This window comes from Giraffa tippelskirchi, chromosome 8, assembly GCF_054371585.1.
Source record: "Giraffa tippelskirchi isolate mGirTip1 chromosome 8, T2T-mGirTip1v1.2.pri, whole genome shotgun sequence".
NCBI classification, from domain to species: Eukaryota; Metazoa; Chordata; class Mammalia; order Artiodactyla; family Giraffidae; genus Giraffa; species Giraffa tippelskirchi.
Genome location: NC_137282.1, coordinates 20,867,012 through 20,894,317, shown reverse-complemented (window position 1 = coordinate 20,894,317; position 27,306 = coordinate 20,867,012). Strand labels below are relative to the sequence as shown.

Here is a 27,306-nt window from a genome sequence, read left to right as displayed (position 1 = left end):
GGTTCAGACTATGACACTTATTATAACCTTAGCAGTTGTAATAGTAGCCTCTACTTGCATGTATCACTGAGAGAACTAAATTACCTATTGTGCTTGAAAGGGTTTAGAACAGTGTGTGGAGCATAGCCAGCAATGATATGCATAGCTGTAATTATGACCTATCTCCACTTGGATATCTAACAGGCATCGCATGCTTAACATGCCAAAAGTAGGACAATTGGTTTCTTCTCCACACACCCAGGTTTCCTGTCAATATCCAACCCAAATACCCAGAAGCAATCTCTGATTCTTCTGTGTCCTTCAAATGACCCATTCAATCCATGTCTCAGGAAGTTCCTGCCCACTTCCCCAACAAAAATATTCTGGTATCTTCCCCTTTTCTTATCCTTGGCCAGAGACAACTGATCTTTGTCTCCCAAGTCCTAATTCAAGTTTCCAATGTTTCCCAGAATCCCACCTGGTCCCCCCACTTCCCTCCTCCCCACAGTGGATCCAGGGCACAAGGTATTCTTTCTAAACATGAATCAGATCAAGCTATTCTTCCGCTTAAACCCTCCCAGCTGCTTTCCCCTACAGCTAGCATAACATTCCTACAAGAGCTCACAGGTATGGGCTGTGCCCTGCTCCCTGACCTCTTCTTCATCTGTTCTCCCCCGTCTTTCACTCTGCTGCACCAACTCTAGCCTAGTCTCTGAACTAAGAGCAAACCAGGCTCCTTTCCATCCCAAGCACTTTGCACCAGCAGCTCCTGCTGCTTCCCTGTGTCTTCTCATTGCTCAGCTTGCAATTCTAATTCCACCTCCAGAGAGTGGACTTCCCTGACTTCAGCCACCTCCCATCCCCTCTGCCAGCCCAGGTCACTCAGAACCACATGGCCTCATCTCAACTTTTTTGTTTAGATGTTTTTAGTCAATCTCCCTTCCTGCAAAGTTAGCTTCCTGAGAGGAAGGGCTTTTCTGGTTCAGTTCGTCACAGTTTCCAGTACTAGAGCAGTGCCTGGAACAGAGGGAACATGCTCGAAAAACGCTTTGTGTCTGACTAACTCTGGATTTGCTAAGATCTTATGGTGAGAGTCCTACTCTGATGTAGACCTTAAGAAAAGGAACATGCTTATAGATATCTGACAAATGGATGTTAGGTAATGAAAGAGGAGGAGGCATTCCGAACCTTTTAGGAACTCATGTTGAGTTTGGGTTGCTGGGCATTTTGTTTTATATATTCTAAATAAAGTCCTTTTTTTTTTTTTAAGTACTATTTTCGATGAGAAGACATGAAGAACACTCTAGTAGCAAATTGGAGAGCCATTTTTAAATTCTCCCTTGAGCAGTTTGAGTCTTAGAAAATTTTTATTCTGCATCTTAAAGAAAAACTCATTTGATATTGGTAGGGAAATGATATTTTGCAAGAATTTTATATGCATTTTAGTAATAAGACAACCAAAAATATTTTTTTTAATTATATGAAAAAGTAATAAGCCCTGTATGAAAATAGTATCATCTTTAAAAAAAATTATAGTTATTTTACTTAAATTTTACTTAAATAACTGTTTTTATTTAAATTTTACTTAACTTTCTAGACTCACAGTGCTATAGAAATCCCAGAGAGGTGATTTAATCCATTTCCCTATCTTCAGGGAGGATAAATAGAGATCCCATATTTGTAAACTTCTGGACAGGATATTCCAGAATCACAGAATCACTGTTATACATCCATTTTAGTAGAGACTCAGTATGATTCAGAAAACATTACACTTAAATGTTTTGTTGTACATAAACTGTCTTAATTTCTGGGTTAATTGATAGGTTAATCAAGTTACCTTTAACTTACTTCTCAGCCAAAAGGCAAATCCAAGAAGATCACTACAGTGTATATTATATATATATGTATGAAAGTGAAAGTGTTAGTCACTCAGTCATGTCCAACTATGAAATCCTGTGGACTGTAGTCCACCAGACTTCTCTGTCCATGGAATTCTCCAGGCAAGAGTACTAGAGTGCGTTACTCTTTCCTTTCTCCAGGGGATCTTCCCAACCCAGAAACTGAACCCGAGTCTTCTGCATTGCAGACAGATTCTTTCCACTGGGCCACTGGTAAAGCCATATATATATACATACATATACATACATACATACATACACATATACTGTATTTACTATTTCAAGCAACTTCCAGGGTATGCTGTGTATGCTCTGCTCACTCTCTGACCCTCAGGTACTTCTTGAAAATAGAGGATGGGGTGTGCAGCTCAGATGATTAGGAGCTAAAGGCATTGCAAGGACCAAAGTCTTTAAAGAAAGTTTACATTGTGTTCATTATGCTTTATTTGCTAAAGCGAGAAAATATGCTGATCCACTTTCCAACAATGGTTGAAATAACCTTTTCCCTTTTTAAATTTAAAGCTACGTTAAGAAAAAAAGCAATTTATGTTCCATTTCCAAAATAGTCTGGCCAATCAAAATTTTATTATGTGTGATTTAAAGGTCATTAAAAATGCTGAAGCTAATTCTTAACTTTAGAAAATTTTTGTTGTATTTTATGGAAGCTGCACTCAACTGAACATGGTTTGAGTATTCATATTCAGAAGTTATACACATTGTCCTGCGCTCGCATTCTCAATGCGTTATGTCAAGGAACAGATTAGCAGAAAATAATAAGGCAAGGGAAGGATAATATTAAAGCTACTTAAAAACAAGGAGCAAGGCCTGACTTATGCCAATATCAATATTTTACTCTTTTTGGTATGTAAAAATATTCATGCTTCGAAAATCCTAGAATTTCAAAAAATAGATTGTATTTTTAAACAAAAAGTGGTATATTCTTTGGTTTAGCATTTGGAGATTTATTTATTTTTTGATGTTTCTATCTGTATCATTTCTGAGTTAGAACATAAACATTTTAAATTTGAAGACATTCTAGAGTGACTGTAGTTGAATGACAAAACCAGGCATATTAATTTCTTTCCCCTTCTTAATCCTCCACCACAATAGCTATTTTAACAAAACAATACCTTATCCTCAGAATTCCTCAAACTGGATGGTCTTTATTCTCAACTTTCTTTGGGCTATTGGCTTTCACAGAGTTAAACTTATTAAAATACATTAGGCTTAGAATTTGTTCTTTGTGCACCTAGGCCATGGTTTCATAACCTAGATCTGTGAGCAAAAAAGAACCCTACTAACAGGAATTGCCACCTAAGAGAAGACAACATTTTTTCCTATCCACCATTATTTCATATGTACAGAGCAAAGAAAGTGTGCTTTTAACAAGGTCACCAAAACACACAAGACCTCAGTTTGATTATTGAAAGAGGAACTTATTTTTGTATCACAGTAAAAATTATTTTCATTAAAAATTATGCTTCAGAATTAGAGTCAACAACAGAAGTAATTGTCACTTGGGGTAAATTCTATTGTTTGCAAATAATTTATGAGAAGATTAAGCTTGGGGCTTCTCAGGTGGCTCAGTGGTAAAGAATCAGCCTGCCAATGGAGGAGACCTGGGTTCTGTCTCCAGGTCAGGAAGAGCCCCTGGGGGAGGAAATGGCTACCCATTCAAGTATTCTTGTTTGGAAAATTCCATGGACAGAGGAGCCTTGTGGGCTACAGATCGTGGGGTGGCAAAGAGTTGGACACAACTTAGTGACTAAACAAAACAAGACTAAAGCTTGCATTGCATGTACTTGCCAGGACCTAAGTGTGGGGTACCTTATGGAGTTTTCAGTAAGCTCCCCTCACACCTCACCTCCCTGTCACACGGGACAAGGCAACGCACCGATGAAAGAAAAACTATAATCAAATAACCAAGGTGGCCTGTCTGGTACAGACAGACCTTGGAGATATTATGAGCTCGATTCCAGACCACTGCAGTAAAGCAAATATTGCAATAAAATGAGTCACACAGGTTTTTTGGTTTTCCTGTGTATATAAAAGTTACACTATGCTATAGCCTGTTAAATGTGCAATAGCATTCCATCTAAGAAATCAATGTATGTACCTTAATTTAAAATAGTTTGTTACTTAAAAAATGAAAAATAATTAGAAAGGTAACATCAAAGATCACTGATCACAGATGACCCTAACAAATATAATAATCATGAAAAAGTTTGAAATACCTTGAGAGTGACCAAAATGTGACAGAGACCTGAAGTGATCAATGCTGTTGGGAACGCTGCTAGGAAAATGGTGCTGATAGACTTGCTCAATGCAGAGTCACCACAAACCTTCCATTTGTAAAAAACACAGTATCTGCAAAGTACTAAAGACAAGCATAATAAAATGAGGTCTGCCTGTACTTTCAAAATAATAAAAGTCAAAAATGAAAGTTAAAGTTTAGGCTTATTTACATACAGCTTGGGAACCATACAGCTTCCCAGCATGTTCCTTGTACACCCAGGCGATCATTTCATAGCCTAGATCTGTGAGCAAAAAGAACCCTACCAACTGAGATTGCTAATAGAAGACTGTTTACTCCTATCCATCATTAGGAGATGGCTAATGGAGTTGGTTTTGAACACCGAAGCCTGGCATGCTGCAGTCCATGGGGTCACAAAGAGTCGGGCACAACTGAGCGACTGAACTGAACTGAATGGCTATGAAACCTTAGCCTAGGTATACAAAGAGCAAATTCTCATAAGATGAGAATTGGTTACTAGGGAGCTGGTGTAACAGAAATCAGGAAGCCACCCAAACCCCTATAACCTGAGGAACTTGGCTTAGAAGAGTCTTGGATGAGTGAGTGAGCTTTTCTACTGGCTCTTATATCTTTGAGTCTTATTTTAAACTTTTGGGGGCATATCGTTTGCTTTATCTTTTTTTTCTCTTTCATATCTATTCTTTTTGTTCATTTTAACCTAATTTCAAATGCACAAGCATTTTTCAGAGAGGAAACCCTACCTCTAAGGCTAAGCTGTTTGTAGGATCAGGACCCTCTGTAAGGAAAGTATTTTAGAATAACCATTTTTAGCCAGTTGTTGCACAGAGAGTCTGGAGAAGAATTAAGCAGACAAAAATAACATTTAAAAGACAAGAAATGGGGAAAGACAGATGTATATGATCATAGCCTCTGGCTAGATGGTCACCTATAACCTCTTTCCAGATGTTGTCACACACCCAGGATGTAGGGTCCTGGGAACGTGATGAGAAGCATCACTGCCACACAATAGGAAGGTCCCTACTGGCCAAGAAGACTTGCAGAAATGTAGCTGGTGACTGCTTTGAATGTGTGGCATCTACTGTTCTAGTACAGTGCAACAGCTGGCATACAGGGGCTGGCATCGAGAGAACAGGCAAGAAGAGTTTTTTAACTGAAGGAGGAAGAGGGGCTGGGAGGTGGTAGAGCTGAAGAATCATCACAATAGTAGATGGAATCATCACACTAGGAGATGGAATCATCGCACTAGGAGATGGAATCATCGCACTAGGAGATGGAATCATTGCACTAGGAGATGGAATCATCGCACTAGGAGATGGAATCATCGCAATAGGAGATGGAATCATCGCAATAGGAGATGGAGAGCAAGCTGCATTTCACTTGCACCTGATGTGAAGAGCTGACGCCTTTGATCTGTGGTGCGGAGAGGACTCCTGAGAGGCCCCTCCCTGGACTACAGGGAGATCCAGCCAGTCCATCCTAAAGGAGGTCAGTCCTGGGTGTTCACTGGAAGGACTGATGCTGAAGCTGAAACTCCAGTACTTCGGCCACCTCATTCGAAGAGCTGACTCACTGGAAAAGACCCTGATGCTGGGAATGGTTGAAGGCAGGAGGAGAAGGGGATGACAGAGGATGAGATGTTTGGATGGCATCACTGACTTGATGGACACGGGTGTGAGCAAGCTCCAGGAGTTGGTGATGGGCAGGGAGGCCTGGCGTGCTGCAGTCCATGGGGTTGCAAAGAGTCGGACATGATTGAGTGACTGAACTGACTGACTGATGTTGACGGCACAGGTTTTAGTTTCTGGCTGGATTCAGTTCTATCTACTCTCTTGAAAAACAATCCAGTGATGTCATGGCAGCCCTGGATTGCATTCTGAATGCCTTCGGCAACCTTCCTGTGCTGTTCTATGTTCAGATCTCGTGTCTCAAGAACGACCAGCACCTCCTCAAATAAAGAAAATCCCCTTGTCATTTCCTGCATCATGAATCTCTTCAGTTCTTCAGTTACTTTTCTCCCTCTTGTCTCTCTTTGTCCTTTCTCTGGGACCTGCAGTTCCACCAGCTCTTCATCATTCACATCTTTAAAATTTCACAACTTAAAGGTTTGTATGTATGGGACTTACTGTACCTATAACTAACGTAGGTTGCAAAGAGTCAGATATGACTTAGCAACTGAACAACAACAATGACTAGTGTTTGCTTGGAGCTCACAGAATATGCAATATTATACTCAAAAAAGGTGGTGCAGAGAAAGAGGCACAGATACCCTCCAACTGTATTTTAGTAAGGTAGACTTTGTGTCCAGTCAAAAGTTCATAGGTACAATAGTTAAATATCTAAGAATCAGTTTTTAAAAAATGTGTGCCCACAATCTGCTAGTGTTTCACCTTAGACAGATTTTTGCCAGGTTGTTTTAGTATCAGACAAGTCTGTCAACCAAGGGCAAAAATCAGTGTTGATTTTAATAATTGGATAAGAAAGCAATGCATTTCTACTTCAAATGCTCTTCTACTTCAAACAAAGCCTGAACACATGGGTTTCACATACCTATGTGTATCAGTCAATAAGCATTACCTACTGTGTGTAAGATACTACACTGGCTTAGGGAGGATGAAAAGAAAGAAAATGTATTCAAATCTCCTGTCCTGGGGAATCATAGAGTTCCCTTGGAGAAATAAGACGTGACATTATAAATTTAATAAAAATATGTAAAAAAAAAATTTAAATAAAAATATATATCAGATAAATGCTACATTCGTAGTGATAACATTTCCTACTCTCATAGAACAGTGGAGGGTCAAAAAATATCCAAAAGCCAGGCCACCCCAAAATTCAGTAGAAAATTCTTTATTTCAGAGAGTATTTTCTACCAGGGCTCCTGAACCATAGTTTTGGTGGATGAATCCTAGATGTGAATAGAACAGACCATACCTGGATTGAGGTGAGTCAGTCTGGTGACAATTCTGCTTATCTCAAAGGCTGGATGGGTGTGTTTGTCTAGGATATAACTCCAGCCTTCAGCAGCTTTTCTAGTCAACTCTGTGATCTGTACCAATATTATCATTTTTGTATGTACACCTTGGTATGAAAACATTGGGAAGGTCTGTGAGATCAGAAGATACTTATGCTTCCAGAAAGCAATACTTGTTTGAGGAAGGTCCAGGAAGATGGGCACAAGAGAAGGTGTTTGCCATTTTGTCTCCCCTGTAGACTGTAATGAGCCAGTCCAAAGCAGGAACCTGATCCTTCCTCTTTCCCCCAGGGCTGAGCTCACATAATATTTGTTTAAAACTGAATTGGATGAATCCATGTCTGAATCAGTGATTCACTGAGCAAATGTCTTTGTTTCTTCCCCTCCCTCTCACTCTTCAACTCACTCAATCCAACTTCCCTACCAGGTGTCCACATCTGCCTCTGCTGGGTTTTCAGCCTTCCTGGACTTCCTTGTTGCTGGATCAAGTGACCATATTTTCATTCTCATCTTTCTTGACCTCAGCATCACCTCCATCTCCAGAATGCCCCTCTTATTTCAAAAATGTTGCTTCTTTAAGTCCCCGTGACATCACACGCTGCAGGTTTTTCCCTCTCTTCTCTTCCAGTCCTTGTCAGTTCTCTCTGCTGGCTCCTTCTCAACTTGGTCCTTAAATACCAGTGTCCAGGCCCACTCTCTTCCCATGTGGCACCCCCATACTCTGAAGCCCCATCTCCATAAGTTTTAGGTCCCACAGAATTCATATTTCATCCCAGACTTCTCTTCTGATCTTCACACTCCTATAACCGGTGATTTAAAAAAGTCTGACTGAGCTTGTCCAAAACTGCAATTGACTCCTGCTACTACCCAGTCTACCCGTGCCCCTTGCAGTTTTCTCTGCCTCCACTACTCCATCTTCTCAGCTCCCTTGGATGGGAGGCTGACTGTATTGTTGGGCATCTGCCCCTCCCATGTTCTCACAAACAATCCACTGCCAAGTGTCTGCTAATGATTCTCCCTCCAAAATGAAAGTGATATCTGATCACTTTCCCCATCTTCATCACCAGGCCTGAACTGTCACCTCTTACCTATCAGTACTCAGATCTGATCCTCTTCTTCCCAATACGTTCTCCTCAATGCAGCCATCATGGTCTTTGAAAACTGCACATCAGATCACATGACTCATCTACTTAAAACCCACAAAGAGATTGTCAGGGCTTAACATGAATTACAAGTCTGTATAACCTAGTTGTCACCTAATTCTGTAGCATCATCTCATGCCAGCCTTTCCATCAACTTACCAGACTCCAGCCACAGATTGTGTTTTCAGAACTAGAATCAAACCAATGTGGTTTCCTAGCTCAGCAGTTCTCCAAGTACAGCCGCCGGAGCAGCAACAGTGATATCACTTATAGAAAATATAAATTCTTGAGCCTCACCCTAGACCTACTGACTGAATGAGAAAACTGTAGGAGCAGGGTCCAGAAGAGGATTCTGATGTACACTTGAGTCTGAGAACCACTAACCTTGCTAATCTGAGATGGGAATGCCTAGAAATCCTAGTTCTGTCTGTTTTATTACCCAGATATATCTGATTTGTCAGGTTCTTTCGGTGGTCTTAGTGGAGGAAAGATATTGGAGCTCCAACTTATTGAAGCCCACGATATTGCTTGTCCAACCTAGTAAGTTGACTGGGGAAAGCAGTGGGTGGCTTTTGAGTTCTGAATGACAAGATATATACACACTTATGCGTACTTTTATGTGAGCCTTTGGGCATTCTGCTATACCACGTTCCAAAAAATAAGTAGATGTCAACTGATACTCAGGCTTTCCAGGTGGCGCTAGTGGTAAAGAACTGGCCTGCCAATCCAAGAGTCATAAGAAATGCAGGTTTGATCCCTGGGTCAGGAAGATCCCCTGGAGGAGGGCACAGCAATCCAATTCAGTATTCTTGCCTGGAGAATCCCATGGACAGAGGAGCCTGGTGGGCTACAATCCATGGGGTCACAAAGAGTCAGACACGACTGAAGTGACTTAACAGGCATTAATGCAACTGATACTCACATAATACTCTAAGTGCAAGACTTCCTTAAATAAATATCTAGGTGATGGGAAAACTGGTCAACCACTTGTAAAAGAATGAAACTAGAACACTTCCTAACACCATACACAAAAATAAACTCAAAATGGATTAAAGATCTAAATGTAAGACCAGAAACTGTAAAACTCCTAGAGGAAAACATAGGCAAAACACTCTCCAACATAAACCACAGCAGGATCCTCTATGACCCACCTCCCAGAATATTCAAAATAAAAGCAAAAATAAACAAATGGGACCTAATTAAAATTAAAGGCTTCTGCACAACAAAGGAAACAATAAGCAAGGTGAAAAGACAGTCTTCAGAAAGGGAGAAAATAATAGCAAACGAAGCAACAGACAAAGAATTAATCCCAAAAATATACAAGCAACTCCTGAAGCTCAATTCCACAAAAATAAACGACCCAATCAAAAAGTGGGCCAAAGAACTAAACAGACAATTCTCCAAAGAAGACATACAGATGGCTAACAAACACATGAAAAGATGCTCAACATCACTCATTATCAGAGAAATGCAAATCAAAACCACAATGTGGTACCATTTCATGCCTGTCAGAATGGCTGCTATCCAAAAGTCTACAAGCAATAAATGTTGGAGAGGGTGTGGAGAAAAGGGAACCCTATTACACTGTTGGTGGGAATACAAACTAGTATAGCCACTATGGAGAACAGTGTGGAGATTCCTTAAAAAACTGAGAATAGAACTGCCGTATGACCCAGCAATCCCACTGCTGGGCATACACACCGAGGAAACCAGAATTGAAAGAGACACATGTACCCCAATGTTCATCGCAGCACTGTTTACAATAGCCAGGACATGGAAGCAACCTAGATATCCATTAGCAGACGAATGGATAAGGAAGCTGTGGTACATATACACAATGGAATATTACTCAGCCATTAAAAAGAATACACTCGCATCAGTTCTAATGAGGTGGATGAAACTGGAGCTTATTATACAGAGTGAAGTAAGCCAGAAAGAAAAACACCAATACAGTATACTAACGCATATATATGGAATTTAGAATGATGGTAACGATAACCCTGTATGTGAGACAGCAAAAGAGACACAGATGTATAGAACAGTCTTTTGGACTCTGTGGGAGAGGGCAAGGGCAAGATGATATGGGAGAATGGCATTGAAGCATGTAAATTATCATATGTGAAACGAATCACCAGTCCAGGTTCAATGCATGATACAGGGTGCTCGGGGCTGGTGCACTGGGGTGACCCAGAGGGATGGGATGGGGAGGGAGGTGGGAGGGGGCTTCTGGATGGGGAACACATATACACTCATGGCGGATTCATGTCAATATATGGCAAAACCAATACAATACTGTAAAATAAAAAAATAAAACGATCTAGACCTTCTTACTGTCAAACATCACCTCTTGTTTTCTTGAATTGTTACTGAAATTTGAATGTGGATGTCTTTTTCTCTCTCTTAAATCTCAAGTTTACTGACACTTGGAATTATACTTCATAAGTTTTAATATCCTCCTCATTGCCCTGTAACACTAAGTTTTATTATATATTGAGTAAATGGTCAATACAGCCATTTTCTTAGTTGAATTTGGAATAAATATAAACCACCTCATGTTTTAAAATGTGATGCAAGAAGGAAGCCTTTCTCCAGAGATTATTCAGTGCTAACTTTCATCTGTTATAGTGCCAAAGTTGTTGTTCTATGAATTCTTAAACCTCTATAGAATTTTCCAGAAAGTTCTAGCAGCTGTTTGTCTTCACATGAAAGGCCAATTAAGTACTGAGAATTGTTCACTCAGCCTGCTTCATTTATGTCTCCACCTTATGATTGGTCCTTAGAAACCACCCGCTTGTCAACCTGTCATGTAGCAGGACAACATTTATGGCCTTCTGAGATTATCTTTGTGTATGCATAAAATTATTGTCCCAGAACATGTCTAAATGTTTGAGGAGTGTTGTTGAAGGATTGTGCAATTTAGTAGGAGTGTTGGAAGCAAGAAAAAAAATTTTTTCTGTGTATCATATTATCCCTCCCTCACCATACTTGAACTAATCCAACAGTGTCCTCAAGGGACTGGCTCAGGTCTAAAAGCCAAAATCTCATTAGCCTCACTTTTACTTCCTTTCCAAGCTCTCAGGGCTCTAAACAAGCTATACAGGCAAAGACTGATCAACTTCTGAGATTTCTCTTTTCTTGCTTATTTTTTCAGTTGTTTTGTAAAATAATTGCCATTAGTTACAAAGCTTTTAAAAAAAAAATTCTTCATTATGATCCTCACTCCCAGTTGTGTCTGTTTGTGTAGTCATTTACACGCCCATGTAATTTCAAGAAAAGCAGAAATGTTTTTAGCACTTAGTGTTTAAACAAGTCAGTCACTTGCATTATCTTACGGTAAATAATCATTTCATAGCATCACCAAAGTATAGTCAAAGACTATTTGATACTCTAATAATTGCCTTAAAATGTATACGTTCATGTATATTTTACACACAAACATTTAATACTTTTGATGTTTATCAAGGAAAACACAACTATAATTGTGTTTTGGTTGCTTTAAGTTCCAAATTCTCTTGTTTAGTAAAGACTCTACAAATACTTGATGTGCAATAAGATTCTAATTTGTAAAAAAAAAAAAACAAAAAAAAAACTTCCATTTTCTACCTCATTAGTAAAAGTACATGGTTTGAATTTGGTTTGGAAGCTAAGATCTTATTCAGATGAACACAGAAAAGAAAACAAAGAAGGATGCTGTATCCTATTGATAAAGTTGGAGCTTACCTTAACATCATGTTTGAGGAACGTCCCTAGAGACATGTCTGCGTCATGTTTATCAATAATATGAGCTACTAAAAATCTTCTATGTGCTTTCAATGGTATTTTAGAGAGTTTACTTGTGAACTCATTTGAGAGAGAACAGCAGCAAAAACAACACAAATTTTTAAAAACATGGTCAGATCTCTCTCTGATGTAAGACTCAAAGATTTCAATCTGATTTGTTAGACCCTGTAGGCAGTGTTTTCAAGTAACAGACTGTCCCCACTGTGCTCAGCAGCACATGCTGACAGGCTCTAATGAAGCCACAAAATTGGATGCATTGAGATACAGTACTATTTCACATGATTCATAAGCCAGCTTGCTGGGTTGATTTACACTTACGTTGCACTAGAGTATCTTTCCATATTTTTTAAGTCTCTAAGATATAATCAGAAAAAATAATCAGAGAAAATCTATTTTCAAAAGAAATAATACCACCAACAAGTGAAATGCCTATTGGATGCCACATAGGATTACTGTAAGGATAAATTAAGACACTTTCTATATATATATATGTGTGTGTGTGTATACACACACATATACATATATATACACACATACATATAATATGTTATATTTTATGTATTACAATTATATATTGTTCTATATTGTTATGTAACAACAATAAGGCATTCACTTTACTGCATTACCTTATGTCTGTGTATATGTCAATATGGTGTGAACACCATATGCCTGACTGTGTATGCTCACATCATTCCCTGTTGAAAAATCTAAGTTCCTTAACAGTAGAACTAAGTTTATATTATGTTGTGCTTAGTTCTTATTTTTGCTTAAAATGTCCAGAGGAACTCAATAAATATGCTAATAACTGATGGTCATCAACCCAAGCAGAATGCTTAGCTGCAAAGAATGATGAGAGAAAAATTCTAGAGGCCAATTCTGCCTATTTACATCAGGTCTGCCACAAAAGAGCATGCTATTTAATTGTAGCAGGGGAAATTTGTGATTTTGTATATTAGGAGCAAATTAATGTCTTTGAACATGAAACAGCCTTTTTTAATGAGTTATTTAGAAATATGTTTATTAATTTCCAACTATATGGCTTTTGGGGGGCCATACTGCATGGCATGTGGAATCCTGGTTCCCCTACCAGGGTTAGAACCCCTGTCCCCTGAAAAGGAAGTGCAGATTCTTAACTACTGGACTGCCAGGGAAGTCCCCATGAAACAGTCTTTTAAAGGAGCTTGAAAAAAATCTAGTTCTCTAGGAAATAAGATGAATTTTAGTTCAGTTATAGTTTCACAGATGTGTACAAATGATAGTCATAAATTCCTTATTTGAATATACAGGTAAATGGATTTGTTACTTATTGCTGCATATCAAGTTACCTTGAAATTTAACAACTTAAAACAACAATGAATGATCCCACACAGTTTCTGTGGGTCAGAAATTTAGGAGCAGCTTAGCTGGGTGGTTCTGGCTTAGCATCTGTCCTGTGCTTGCTGTCAAGATTTCTGAAGGCATAACTAGGACTGGAGGACGTTTCCAATATGGCTCACTCACATGGTTGTTGGCAGGAGACTTTGGTTCCTTGCCATGTGAACCACACAGCGGGACTTAAGTGTCCTCATGGTGCAGGAACTAGCTGATCCTAGTGCAGGCCACACAAAAGAGAGAGCAAGGAGGAAGCTGCAACGCTTTGTGTAACATCACATCAGAACTTGCCCTTCACCATACTTTATTGGAGAAGGGAATGAGCCTTCACCTTTTAAAGGAAGGAGGGTCAAAGATTTCTGGACATATATTAAAACCATCACAGTAAACGCTATGGGTAACACCATCTCTATGCAGTAAAGAAATATTACTTCCTAGAACTCATATGGTTTCAGTTTGGCCAAGTTTTTTGCTGACAGACATTTCCAAGAGAAACTCGTGACGTTTCAGCACAAATTAAGAATTATTTAAAGTTTGGAACTTTAAAGATATGCTAAAACTTTATAACTAAGAAAACTGTGATCTACAATGTTTAATTTTCTTGAGGCTATAGAACTAGCTCTGAGTTCTCCAAAGACCCAATTTAATTCCTTTGGGGATTAATTATATGGTAGAATGTCAGCTCTATATGAAGTCCAAGGTAATAATCTAAATTCAGTGTAACAGTTTGTGCCTATCAAAGTAAGAAAGTTTTACAAGGGGTAAAAAAGGAGAAAAATACTACAGTCCTTGCCTAAGTAGAACAAAAATCTTCCAAACATTTAACTATAACAATTAAAACTATATTATTTGTTTATTCTACTGGCTCTTTTAACTGATACCTATGAATAGCAATAGGTATCAGTTAAAAGAGCCAGTAGATTATTATCTTAAATGTTTTGATTAACAAATTAAAGCATTTAATAAAAGCAATTTTGGCTCATTTTTATTCTTAATTTTGCATATCATGAAATAAAATTTACTATAGTTCTTAAAAAAAATAGTTGTTCAAAACCCTAATGTAAATAAGGCATTTGAATAGAAATATTTTCAGACCTACCTCAATAAATCTTTTATTTTCTAGTACTCAAGGTTCTCAGAATGGAGAATATGTGGAAAACTACTATTTATTAATTGAATTTTGACTAAAATAGTAAGAAAAACAGTTGTGGGAATTAAAAGTAGGCCTAGCGAGAATATGAGACATTTACTAAATTTCTACAAAAGACAGTTAAAAATAGGTCACTCTTTCATCTGGGCCATGTGGATTTTGTGTGAATCATTATCAGGAGAGCCTGCAAATAACAGTCCTTTTAAAAGTATATTTGTTTCTTACCTAAAAAAATAAAGATAGAAATTTCTGAAAACCCTGAGAATTGAATGAAGTGTGCTCCTAACTCAGGGCTCATATAATGGCAATTTCCTATAGAAAAGACAATGGTTCATAGGAAAGAGGAAAAGTTCTCTTTACAAAGAGAACTTTCTGTTTGTTATCCAAATGCACTGAACTGATTAGATATCTCACTTTGGGATCACACCACTGTCTTCGTTTCCTTTACTATTTCCCTATGTCCTGTATAGGCTAATAAACCTAACTATTCAAAAAATGTGTTATTCTTTCCTGGTACTAGATTCTGCATTTTAAGTAATTGAGATGACATCAGTTTTGTGGTTTTGGGATCTGACTGTATTATAATCCTTAAAAATGGGAAATATTTTCATGTTTTAATTTTAAAACATGTTACCAAATATGTACTTGTGTTAAGTACAGAAAATGGATCCTTGAATGAAGTTGGGCACTCAATACAAAAGTTTAGAGTTACCCCAACAGGAGCCTAAGTTCTCAAAAAGAATTGATTGGACAAGTTTTTAACCCACTTCATGGAGAGCAGAAGTCACCATGAGGCCATATATTCCAAATGGAGATCAAAAAGAGTTTAAGATAATACAGTGGCATCTTGTTGATGTTTAAATACATTTTTTTTTTACTTAGTGCCAGTTTGATTATTTAAAACCCAAACTAGCTTTTGTCAGCTTAAACAATAAGTCACAGAATTGAGCAATGTTTGGAGAAGGATCCAAGGAATGGATTGAGGGAAGTAGACAATAGTGGGGCGGTTTTGATAGCATGATTTCTGCAAGGATTCTTTGCCATGGAGAAGAAATGGGATCTCAGTTATCATGCAGTTGCTCTCTGGGGTCAGGTGTCCATTCACTGCTTCCTATATGCTTTCATTTTTGTTGATGTGCTCATAATCACAAAGATTTTTATAAACTAAATATCCACTAACCCAATTACTTTTGACCATGGTGAAAGGTATACCCATTCTAAGTATAAATTAACCATTTGGCATCCCTGCTGATGGATGAAAAATCCCAGGTCTGTGAAAACGAGCTCCATCTGAAGTGCTCCTAGTCAACACCTGGCTTTGGAGAGAGCTCACTCAGTTGTGGCTTCCCAGGGGGTGCTAGTGGTAAAGAACCCACCTGCCAACTCAGGAGATGTAAGAGACTCGAGTTCAATCCCTGGGTCAGGAAGATCCCCTGGAGGAGGCCACAGCAACCCACTCCAATATTCTTGCCTGGAGAATTCCACGGACAGAGGAGCCTGGCAGGCTACAGTCCATGAGGTCGCAAAGAGTTGGACACAACTGAAGAACTTACACACTTTATTAATATTATATGAATTAATATGTGCCAGATGCTTAGCAGAGTGCCTGGCACAGAGTAGGTTGTGGATAAGAGTCTCCTCTTACTGTGTGTTGCCTGTTCCCTATGGCAGCGAGGCAGTTTACCATTTTGTCCAGCTTTTCCCAAAACACTACCCTTTCTGATGCCTACAATCACATGACTCTTCTTGACCCGCTTCTCTCTCCTCCTTTCCTTTCTCAAACTCTTTCTGTCCTCCTCAGCTTCCCCCTCCCCCTGTAAACACAGGCCTCCTAATGGTCCTGCTTCAAACATCTCCCCTTCTATACTCTGCCTCCCCGTTTGGCCCTGCCTAGTGCGTTTAATCCAGGCCACTCCCACCCTGCCTTGTTTCTTCCCCGCCTGGGTACACACCCTGGGAAGACGTGAGCACTCGTTCCTTACTGATATTAGTCAAAAATTGGTGCACATGGTCAATTCAACCCTGTCTTTTTTCTGAAACTCTGAACTACTGCCTTCTCCCACCATTTCCTATCTCCTACTCAGCCTTTGATAAATATTTGCTGAAAGCATATTTAGCAGAACATTTAGTTAACGATGAAGTCAAAATGTTATCTAACTTCTAAAGTTATGTGTCAGTTTCAGTCGGCCCTCGTATGTCTACAAAGTCTCACTTTTATAGCTAATGTGCAAAATACACTTAACAAGTTTTAATACACTTAACAAGTTTTATATAGAAAATCAGCGTTGAAGCACTTCTACCTGGATGCTGATGATTTCAAACTTGCTGTGGCTAATTATCCTTCCAATCCTTCCATCTAAATTTAAAAACAAAAATGTGGCTAACTGTTCATATTCTTACTTAATCTTCTAGCTTACAGGCTTTCATGCCTTTTCTGAGTGCATTGCTCTCCACAGTCTTATATTCCTTATCCTCAATGATTCTAACCTTGTCAACATTAGCATAAGTTGAAAATGCGTCAGTGTCACAAACTTCATTCCTCAGAAGGCTCACAATTCACTGACCTATTTTGAAATGCAGTTTTCTGGGACTAAGATAGACATTAAAAGATACATCAGTGGTTCTTAAGGCTTTTTATTTTATTACCATCTGTACCCTACATAATGCCCCACAGAGAGAGAGGGAAGCAAGCAGAGAAATGGAATTTTTATGCACATTCATAGAAGAAAGAAAGGAAGAGAAGTGTACCAATTAGGGCTCCAATAGGAAATAGAAGACATACTTAAAATAGGATTATGTGGGGGGAAGGATCAGTTACACAGGGACTATTTACAAAGTCATAAGGGAGGAGAAATACAAGGGTTAGTGCAATAACCAGCAGGGTGTACCCCTAGCTGAGCCATGACCACCTCAAGGCCCTGAAGAGAAGTTAGCAGAACCCAGAGGGGAAAAGTCTGCAGAGTTAGCTGCTTGAGATGAGCAATGACCTTGGGTAAAAGGACAGTTCAAGACAACTGTAGGATCCATAGGAATAAATACTCCTTCCTCTTTGGAGGGGTTTAGGAATCAATTTCCAATGTAGGAGACAGTTTCCTCCACAGCACCAAGCAATTCTCCAGACACTGCTGAGTATCCTTCCATTTAACTCAGCTCTGACACTATCTACCTGGAGGTCACATCAGATCCCACGTGTTAAGGGTTCAGTCACACAGACTGCCCCCTCCCTCCACATCAGATGCCACTTGTAAGACCAGGTCATCACCTGTGCTTCAGACCAACAGGCTATAGACTGGAGGTTCCGCTGACTCCCTCTTTGGGTTGAATTAAGCTGATATAGTGGCTTGCAGAGCTCAGAGAAACATTTTACCTACTAGACTACCGGTTTGTTGTGAAAGGATATAACTCAGGGACAGCCAGATGGAAGAACTACAAAGGGGTAGGTAAGGGAAAATGCCCTCTCCAAGCACACCAGTCTCCTCAAATCTCCAGGTGTTCATCAACCCGGAAGCTGCTCATTTGGGTTTTCATGAAAGCTCCTTACACAGGCATGACTCCTGGCAATTCACTGACCACTGGCAACTGCACCCCTCTCCTTCCAGGAGGCTGGTTGACTTCACTGGCAGCCAGCCCCTGTCTCTGCTGCTGCTGCTGCTGCTAAGTCACTTCAGTCGTGTCCGACTCTGTGCAACCCCATAGACGGCAGCCCACCAGGCTCCCCTGTCCCTGGGATTCTCCAGGCAAGAACACTGGAGTGGGTTGCCATTTCCTTCCCCAGTGCATGAAAGGGAAAAGTGAAAGTGAAATCGCTCAGTCGTGTCCGACTCTTAGCGACCCCATGGACTGCAGCCCACCAGGCTCCTCCGCCCATGGGATTTTCCAGGCAAGAGTACTGGAGTGGGGTGCCATTGCCTTCTCCAGCCCCTGTCTCTAAGTGGGGTCAAAGAGTCACCTCATTAGCATAACAGAAGACACCTTTTATCACTCTCCTAACTTAGAAAATTCCAAGCGTTTTAGGAGCCCTGTGCTAGGAAAGGGATGGAAGATCCAAAGATATATTTCTTATTATAAATAATATCACAGCCTTATATCTCATACTGGGGCTTTCCATAGGCTAAACCTACCCTAAAACCAGGGACATGGGATGCTATTGATGGAATCCTTGTTCTCATATAAATTATTATCCAAACTGGGACATCTTTGAGAGTTAAAGGAGCTGTTAAAATTAATTATATTAATAACTACTGAAAAAAAAAAAAAAGAAACCTGCTACCCAACAATTATATTACTGTTGAAGATTTTCCTACCAGTGAATAACGAGCACCACTGTAGCAGGAAGGCCCCTACTGCTCTGTACATTCTATGGCAGAGTTGCTCCACCTTTGCTTCCCCACACATTTCATGTATGCACACGTCACATACACCTAGCCCACATCTCCTTCTAGCCCATCAGACTCTGTGTATCCTGTAGGCTGCAGCAGGCACCAGAGCACAGCTGGCTTGTCCACCGAGGACGCGTAGGGCAGCCACACCTGACGCTTCTATCAATCAGGAGTGAGCTGTCCTGAGCTACTTGGGTCTGAGTGCACTTTGTTAAACCAGTGAGCAACCTACATGCTGCTCTTGAAAGGGAGGCATTTGTTAGATTATATCTGGAAAGGGTCAGGAAAAGAGGATCATCACTAGTCATCTTTTTTTAAATTTAGTGTTTTAATTTCTGGCTGCCCTGCATCTCCATTGTAGCGCACAGCCTTTCTCTATTTGCAGCACACAGGCTTCTCTTCTTGTGGAACACGGACTCTAGAGCGAGCAGGCTCAGCAGTTGGTAGTGCGTGGGCCTCTCTAGTTGTGGCATGTGAGATCTTAGTTCCCCGATTAGGGATTGAACCTATGTCTCCTGCATTGGAAGGTGGATTTTCTACCACTGGACCACCGGGGAAGTCTCACCAGTCATCTTTCAATTATAATCGTATATTAAAGTAAGGACTTTGTTCTCTGCTCATGAATCTCACACACTACTAGACAAGACTATAGAAGTCAGAAGGGTAAACCCATCGTGACTTATTTAATACAAGTATTCACATTTCTATGTCATCAAAAAATGAACATTTCAAAACTAAACCCACGCTTATAGCAATTGCACTCTTTAGTATTTACTCAATGAAACTGAAAACTTATGTTCATACAAAAACTTGCACACAGACATTTATAGGAGCTTTATTCATAATTGCCAAAAGCTAAAAGCAACCAAGAGGTCCTTCAGTAGGTGAATGGGTAAAAAACTAACACATTCACACAATGGAACATATCTAGTGCTAAGAAGAAATGAGCTATCAAGTTATGAAAAGACACAGAGGAACCTTTAAGTGCATATTGCTAAGTGAAAAAAGCCAATCTGAAAAGGCTACATTGATTCCAACTATATGATATTCTGGAAAAGGCAAAACTATGGGAACAGTAAAAACATCAGTGGTCACCAGAGGTTAGGGAGGAGAGAGGGATGAATAAAGTACAGAGGATTTACAGGGGATTTTTAGAGCAATGAAACTGTTCTCTACAATACTATAATGGTAGATACATGTCCTTATACAGGGGCTTTCCTGATGGCTCATATGATAAAGAATCTGCCTGCAATGCAAGAGACCCAGATTTGATCCCTGGGTCGGGAAAATCCCCTGGAGAAGGAAACGGCTACCCATTCCAGTATTCTTGCCTAGAGAATTCCACCAACAGAGAAGCCTGACTTTCACAAAGAGTCAGACACAACTGAGCAGCTGACACTCACTTTTTTCATGTCCTTGTACATTTGTCCAAACTTGTAGAGTAGACCACACCTAGAGTGAACCTGAATATAAACTATGAACTTGGAGTGCCAATAATGTGACAACGTAGGCCAATCAGTTGTTACAGGTGTACCATTCTGGTGGGAGTTATTGATAATAGTAAGGCTATGCATGTGTCCAGGCAGGGGACTTAGGGGGAAAACTGTAGCTTCTTCTCAGTTTTGTTGTAAACCTAAAACTCCTCTAAAAATAAAGTCTATGTTTTCAGTGAAAGATAACTGTCAAAGCTGGAGAAAGACTTTGTAAACCAAAACAGATGATATCAGATTGCCAATCAGACACAGCTTTCTCAATGAACTTCTTTGTTCAGATGAAAGCAAACAGAAGTCATTGACTGGTTAACAATATCACAGACAGGAGTGATTTCAAAAGAGTCTGTAAATAGACATGGAAACAAACCCATTTTCCAGTGTGCTTACTTTCCTTTAATGTTGTCTTTCATGTCTTCAAAAAAAAAAAAAAATGTGACTTCCCAACCTCTTCCTGTTGTCCATTGTACCCACAATGGACTCTTGTGTGCTCTCCTCTGAGACCGAGGGAGTTCCATCACTGAGGGACATTTTCTTGCAATTTTTAGGGACATAATTATGCACTTTGAAATCTACTGTATAATATTTTGTGGGAATAAAAGGGAATTTTTTTAAAGGAAAGGAATAATTTACTCTGTCACTGATTCTTCCCATTTTTAAGAAGGCAAATAGAGAAAATTCCTATAGAAAAAGACAATATTCCAGACACTTCTGCGTCAGCATCTCTGATATTTGAAAACATACAAAATAAGCACTACCTATAAAGAGAGAAAGTACAAAATAAATGATAGCATTTTCCCCTACATTTGAACCTGCAAGTACAATCTTTCAGCCTCTCATCGCTGTCCCTTGTTGTAAGGGGGTGACTTTCAAAGGGCAATTTTTTTTTTTTGGCCACACTGGACGGAGGAGCCTGGTAGGCTGCAGTCCATGGGGTCACCAAGAGTTGGACACGACTGAGCGACTTCCCTTTCACTTTTCACTTTCATGCATTGGAGAAGGAAATGGCAACCCACTCCAGTGTTCTTGCCTGGAGAATCCCAGGGACGGGGGAGCCTGGTGGGCTGCCGTCTATGGGGTCGCACAGAGTCAGACATGACTGAAGCGACTTAGCAGCAGCAGCAGCAGCAGAACTCTGTTCCCCCCTGCCGTAGAAGTGTGGAGTCCTAACCACTGGACCGCCAGGAAATTCCTTCAGAAGGCCTTCTTGATGGTAGTAGACTATCATCCCAATTCCAAAACACTAAGAAAAAAATAACTTACATAGGTGATATATAAATACATTTCTATATAATATATATATATACATTTCTATATTATATATGTATATATATTATATATATATATTATATTAATTAATGTATATTCTTGGGCTCCAAAATCACTGCAGATGGTGACTGCAGCCATGAAATTAAAAGACTCTTTCTCCTTGGAAGGTAAGCTGTGACAAACCTAGACAGGGTATTAAAAAGCAGAGACATCACTTTGCCAACAAAGGTCCATATAGGTCCTATGGTTTTTCCAGTAGTTAGGTACAGATGTGAGATTTGGACCATAAAAAAGACTGAGCACTGAAGAATTAATGCTTTCGAACTGTGGATGCTGGAGAAGACTCTTGAGCGTCCCTTGTATGGCAAGGAGATCAAATGGTCAGTCCTAAAGAAAATCAACCCTGAATATTCATTAGATGGACTGATGCAGAAGCTGAAGCTCCAATAATTTGGAGCATCAGGCCACCTGATGCAAAGAGCTGACTCATTGGAAAAGACCCAGATGCTGGGAAAGATTGAGGGCAAGAAGAGAAGGGAGTGATAGAGGATGAGCTGGTTGGATGGCATCATCGACACAATAGGCATTAGTTTGAACAAACCCCGGGAGATAGTGAAGGACAGGGAAGCCTGGCGTACTGCAGTCCATGGAGTCGCAAAGAGTTGAACATGACTTAGCGACTGAACAACAACAACAATATATATGACTTGACATATTAATAAAAATAACATATTAAAGAGGAAAAATCCTACTCCATTTTCACCTGAAATCATTAAGATGAACTTAGAAATCATCAAGATCAATTAGAATGTTTTGTCATTTTATAAAATGGATTCAGATACAACACCCATTACTTATGTTACTATTTATGTTAGCAGCTTCTGTGTAGTTGGTATAAATTCCTAAAAGGTATCCAGCTGAGGTCCTTCTGTAAGTGCAGAAAGCCATTCTAGCAACAGACCGAAGGAATCAGTGTATGTCTACAGCATTTCCGCAAGGCACGTCAAAATGAACATTTCCTCAACATGTTTCATGTCCAGAAACATAAACAGACACACAAACAGTCTAAGTTCCCACACACAGCTTTAAAAGACTTCATTAAGAGAAAGCAAATTGTTTCCTCCCCTTTTACTAAAAAGCTTTCTCTTTAATGGCTTTTAAAAAATTCAATTGTAAAACACCTCAACAAATCAACATAAATGAAAATCTTTGCATGTGGAGAACTACTGGAAGGTAAGGATCGCCACAGAAAAGGTTGTTTCCTATCATTTGAATATCACAGAGAAAAATAATAAAGACCATGAATAATTTTTTTCTTTCATTTGGAAGTTATTAGTAAACTTCCCTTTGTTCCATTGAGAAATGAGAGAAGAAAATATGAAGTTACAGCGAACCCATATGGCCAGCAGGAAAATCCTACTTAATTGCTTTATTGCCAGAAATGTTAAATCACTTCCTGAGGATACAGTTCAAATGAAACATATGGCAGCTATTAACAAAAAACCCCTAATGAATTCAAAAATATGCTTTTTATGGGAGCTTTCTCATAAGCAACAGTCATGCATATTACTTAAACTATATATACAAATACACACTTGGTATTTTATTCCCACAAAAATTTGATGAACACCTACTTTGTACCAGACAATACAGACAGCTTGCATGAAGTGATTTTTTCCCCCAAGCCCAGAAATGCGCTTCCCTGGTGGCTCAGTGGTAAAGAATCTGCCTGCCATGCTGGAGACCTGAGTTTGATCCCTGGGTGGGAAAATCCTCTGGAGAAGGAAATGACAACCCACTCCAGTATTCTTACATCAAAGGCAAAAAGAAATCTCCTGACCAGCACTTTCTCCCCAGGGGTTCAACACCCAGGAAAACCATCCCATTTCCGCCTGGATAGTCCTAATCATTTACTATCTTCCTGCAACTATTAATGTCGCACCAATAAAGATGCTAATCATTGGCATTCAGCAACCTCTGCGTGGAACTATTCTCATGTATCTTCTTCAACTGGATGGTGAATTCCACACACACACACACACAAAAAGTTGCTGCTAACTAAGAAACAACAAATAGCTTTAATTAATTAAAAAACAGGTGTCAGCATTTTTTTAATTTATTGCCTTTCATCGCTAGACAATTTCACAAATCTAATCAGTGTATTCATAAACCATTTTCTAAAGTGATGGTTCTCCCTCAAATTCAAATATAAATCAGCTGAAGGATATCTGGCTGTTATTACTATGTGACTATACTTTAAAAGAAAAGTTATTAAATGTTGGGTACATTAAACTTTGACTTTCCTTTCTCCATGTCCTGACACGGCCACTACAGTTACTTAGTGGAGGTGAGTTTTGGTAACTTAAATAATCACTCAGAGCATGGGGTGATATTCTAAAGTAACTGGCACTATCTACATGACATATTGGATCTGGCTGTATGGAGGCTAAAATATTTTTGTTTCATAGGGCAGCTTGTTGATTAATATCTTTATTAAATATTTACTTACACATGCTTGGTTACATACTTTGTAATCAAATAGAATAAAATATGGAGAAGGCCTGTCACTGGTCAACTTGGAATTGGGGTAAGACATTCAATTTGTCTAAAACACCTCAGCCATAAGAAGAGAGAGCTTATTTAGAGAATTTCTAAATGTTTCATACAGACACTCCTGCACAAATATTTTGTGGTCTAAGTCAATATCTGCCCATAGGACCTCTGCAAACCTTTCTTCTCCTTTGTTTCAAAATACTCTGATTAGCATTTTGAAATTAGTGATCTCGAAGATCAGCATGTGAGTAGTTGGGTCCCGGCTTCCATTCTATTAATGTGACCTCACAACACTTAATACCTTTTAAGACTTCATGGAGTTGGTCTAAGGATTGAGTGAGTTTATGCAGATAAAATCGTAAAACTATACCTTGAACATTCTGAGAACCTAGTAAGTGTTAGCTCTTCATACACTGAGGAATTTTCTCCATGAAGGTGAAAGTGTTAGTCCCTCAGTCGTGTCCGACTCCATGTGACTTCACTGATTGTAGCCCACCAAGCCCCTCTGTCCATGGGATTCTTTAGGCAAGAATACTGGAGTGGGTAGCTATTTCCTTCTCCAGGGGATCTTCCCAAACCAGGGATCAAACGTGGGTCTCCTGCATTGCAGGCAGATTCTTTACCATCTGAGCCAATTACCTATTACTACCCTTTGCAATCTTGTCAATGAAAGGGTTTCTATTTTGTTGTGTTGTTTATTTGTTTGAAACAAAAGAGAAAATTTAATTTAAAAGCCCTTATCTCTAGTCAGGGGACAAATCTGGGGCTAAGTTTAAAATATATAGTATGGATTTAATTCCATTCTTAGGCCTTTCCCAAAATAAAGACCTAAGAAGTAAACAAACATTGCCAAAGCTGTGGGATGACTTTCTTGTCAAGGGAAGACAGAATCAGAGAAGTTCTTGCAACAAAGAAGAAATCAGATGATCTTGCTGTAAATAAAAGGGTGGTGAGGACAGTGCTGGAAGCCTATGCAGTCCATCTAATGCCCTGCTGTCTGGACGTGGTCCTCCACTCTGCCATTTAATAACCAGATGTTCTCCTCAGGCTGCATTTTTCCCAGGATGCAGAGTCAGCATTCATAGCCAGAGAACAAGAAGTGAACGACTAAGTGTAGATCAAGATTAAGTCAAAATATGCTTTCACTCTAGATCAATCTTGCCAAAACAAATCCTCCTCCATTTTTTTATCCGTAGATTTCCCACTTATTTGAAAAACTGCATCAGTCTCCAAATCCTGTAAATTCCAAAGGTTGAGGTTCTCAACAATAATCAATATCTCACAAAGATAGAAGAGTCTTGATATTTGAGATTTCCAGAAATGGAGATTGATATTATTTCCTTAGGCTGACCTATAAGAGAGGTGCGCGTGAACTTTCCTCTATCCCTCTCTTGCTCTCTCTAATACACATGTGCAACAAAATTAATTTCCCATTTTAACCTATTTTCCTTCAACTCTGAAGACTTTGTCCTGTAAAGAAGGGGAGAGAGACATGCTTGTAGACATCTTGTGTGGTCAGTGGTTGTGGAGTAGAAAGTGTGAAATCCCAGTGGGCCAGATAGATTTATAAAAGGCTTTCCAATAAAAGTTAATACCCTCATGCTAACTGTATTTTATACATGAGTGAGCTGAATGGCAATCAGAAGCTCATTTCCTTAGTTTCTTTTAAGGTATCCACAAGGAGTAGAACTACGCTATTCTACCTTAAAGTGTGTTGACATCTCATCCTGAACTCTAGTTTCTAAATGATAGTGATAGATAATCGTTACTAGGAATTGAACTTCTAAACCTCTCATTTCAGTAACTCACTCATTGGACCAGTGCCCATAGTAGCAAATAGAGCGGCTGTCTTTTCCTAAAGACCTCATGTGCTTTACAGAAGCCACTACATCTGGTGCTTTCAGCAGCCCTGTGAAGTCGAGATGTTTATCCCCGTTTTATAAAGGAGGAATCTGAGTCTTGAGAGGACCGGACAGAGACTTGAAAGGCCCAGATACTGACCAAACAATTAACATTCTTTGCCTCCCAAAATAGGACAAAGAAATTGAACTATAAAAAATTTGATCCAAATTCAAAATGTTTTTAGTCTCATTTATTGCAATACCTTTTAAGGGTGAGATGAGTCTGTCTTCAGAGAGGAAAACAATTACATGACTGATTTACAATGAGCTTAGCTGGATCTAGTGATTTTACTGACAGTGCCACAGCTCTCTCTCTTTTTTTCTTTTCAGCTTCATTGAAGTATAATTGTCAAATAAAATTTTAAGACATTTAAAGTGTGCATTGTAGTGATTTGATATGTATACATCATCATTTGATTGATGATTATATATATCAAATCATATACATCATTTGATTGATATATACATTGTGAAGGGCTTCCCTGATGGCTCAGAGGGTAAAGAATCCGCCTGCAATGCAGGAGACATGGGAGATGCAGGTTCAATCCCTGGGTTGGGAAGATCCCCTGGAGGAAGAAATGGCAACCCACTCCAGTATTCTTGCCTGGGAAATCCCATGGATGGAGGAGCCTGGTGGGCTACAGTCCATGGGCTCACAAAGCGTCGGACACGACTGAGTGACTAAAGCACACAACACATACATTGTGAAAGGATCCCCTCTTTCATTAATTAATATATCCATCACCTCACATATTTGCCTTTTTTTGGTGAGAACATTTAAATTCTACTCTTAGAAAATATCAATTGTATAATATAGTTATCAACTGTAATCCCCATGCTTTACATTAAATCCTTAGACCTTATTCATCTTATAGCTGAACATTTGTACCTTTCACTAATTTACCTTCCCTATTTCTCCCACTCCACCAGCCCCTGGCAACCACTTTTCTACTCTCTCCGTTTCATGCTTTTTTTTTTTTTTTAAGATTCCACATATTAAAAATACCATGTATTTGTCTTTATTTCACTTTGCATAATGCCTTCAAGGCACATGTTATAGCAAACGGTATGATTTCCTTCTTATTCAGGCCTGAATATTACACACACACGCAACCACACACACACATGCACACCACATCTTCTTTATC

General features: G+C 39.3%; 1 protein-coding gene across 6 annotated transcripts in view; it reads left to right on the top strand.

The window, feature by feature from the left end:
* Positions 1–27,306, top strand: part of DLC1 (DLC1 Rho GTPase activating protein) — a 512,426-nt gene that overhangs the window by 257,677 nt on the left and 227,443 nt on the right. The window lies entirely within an intron of this gene.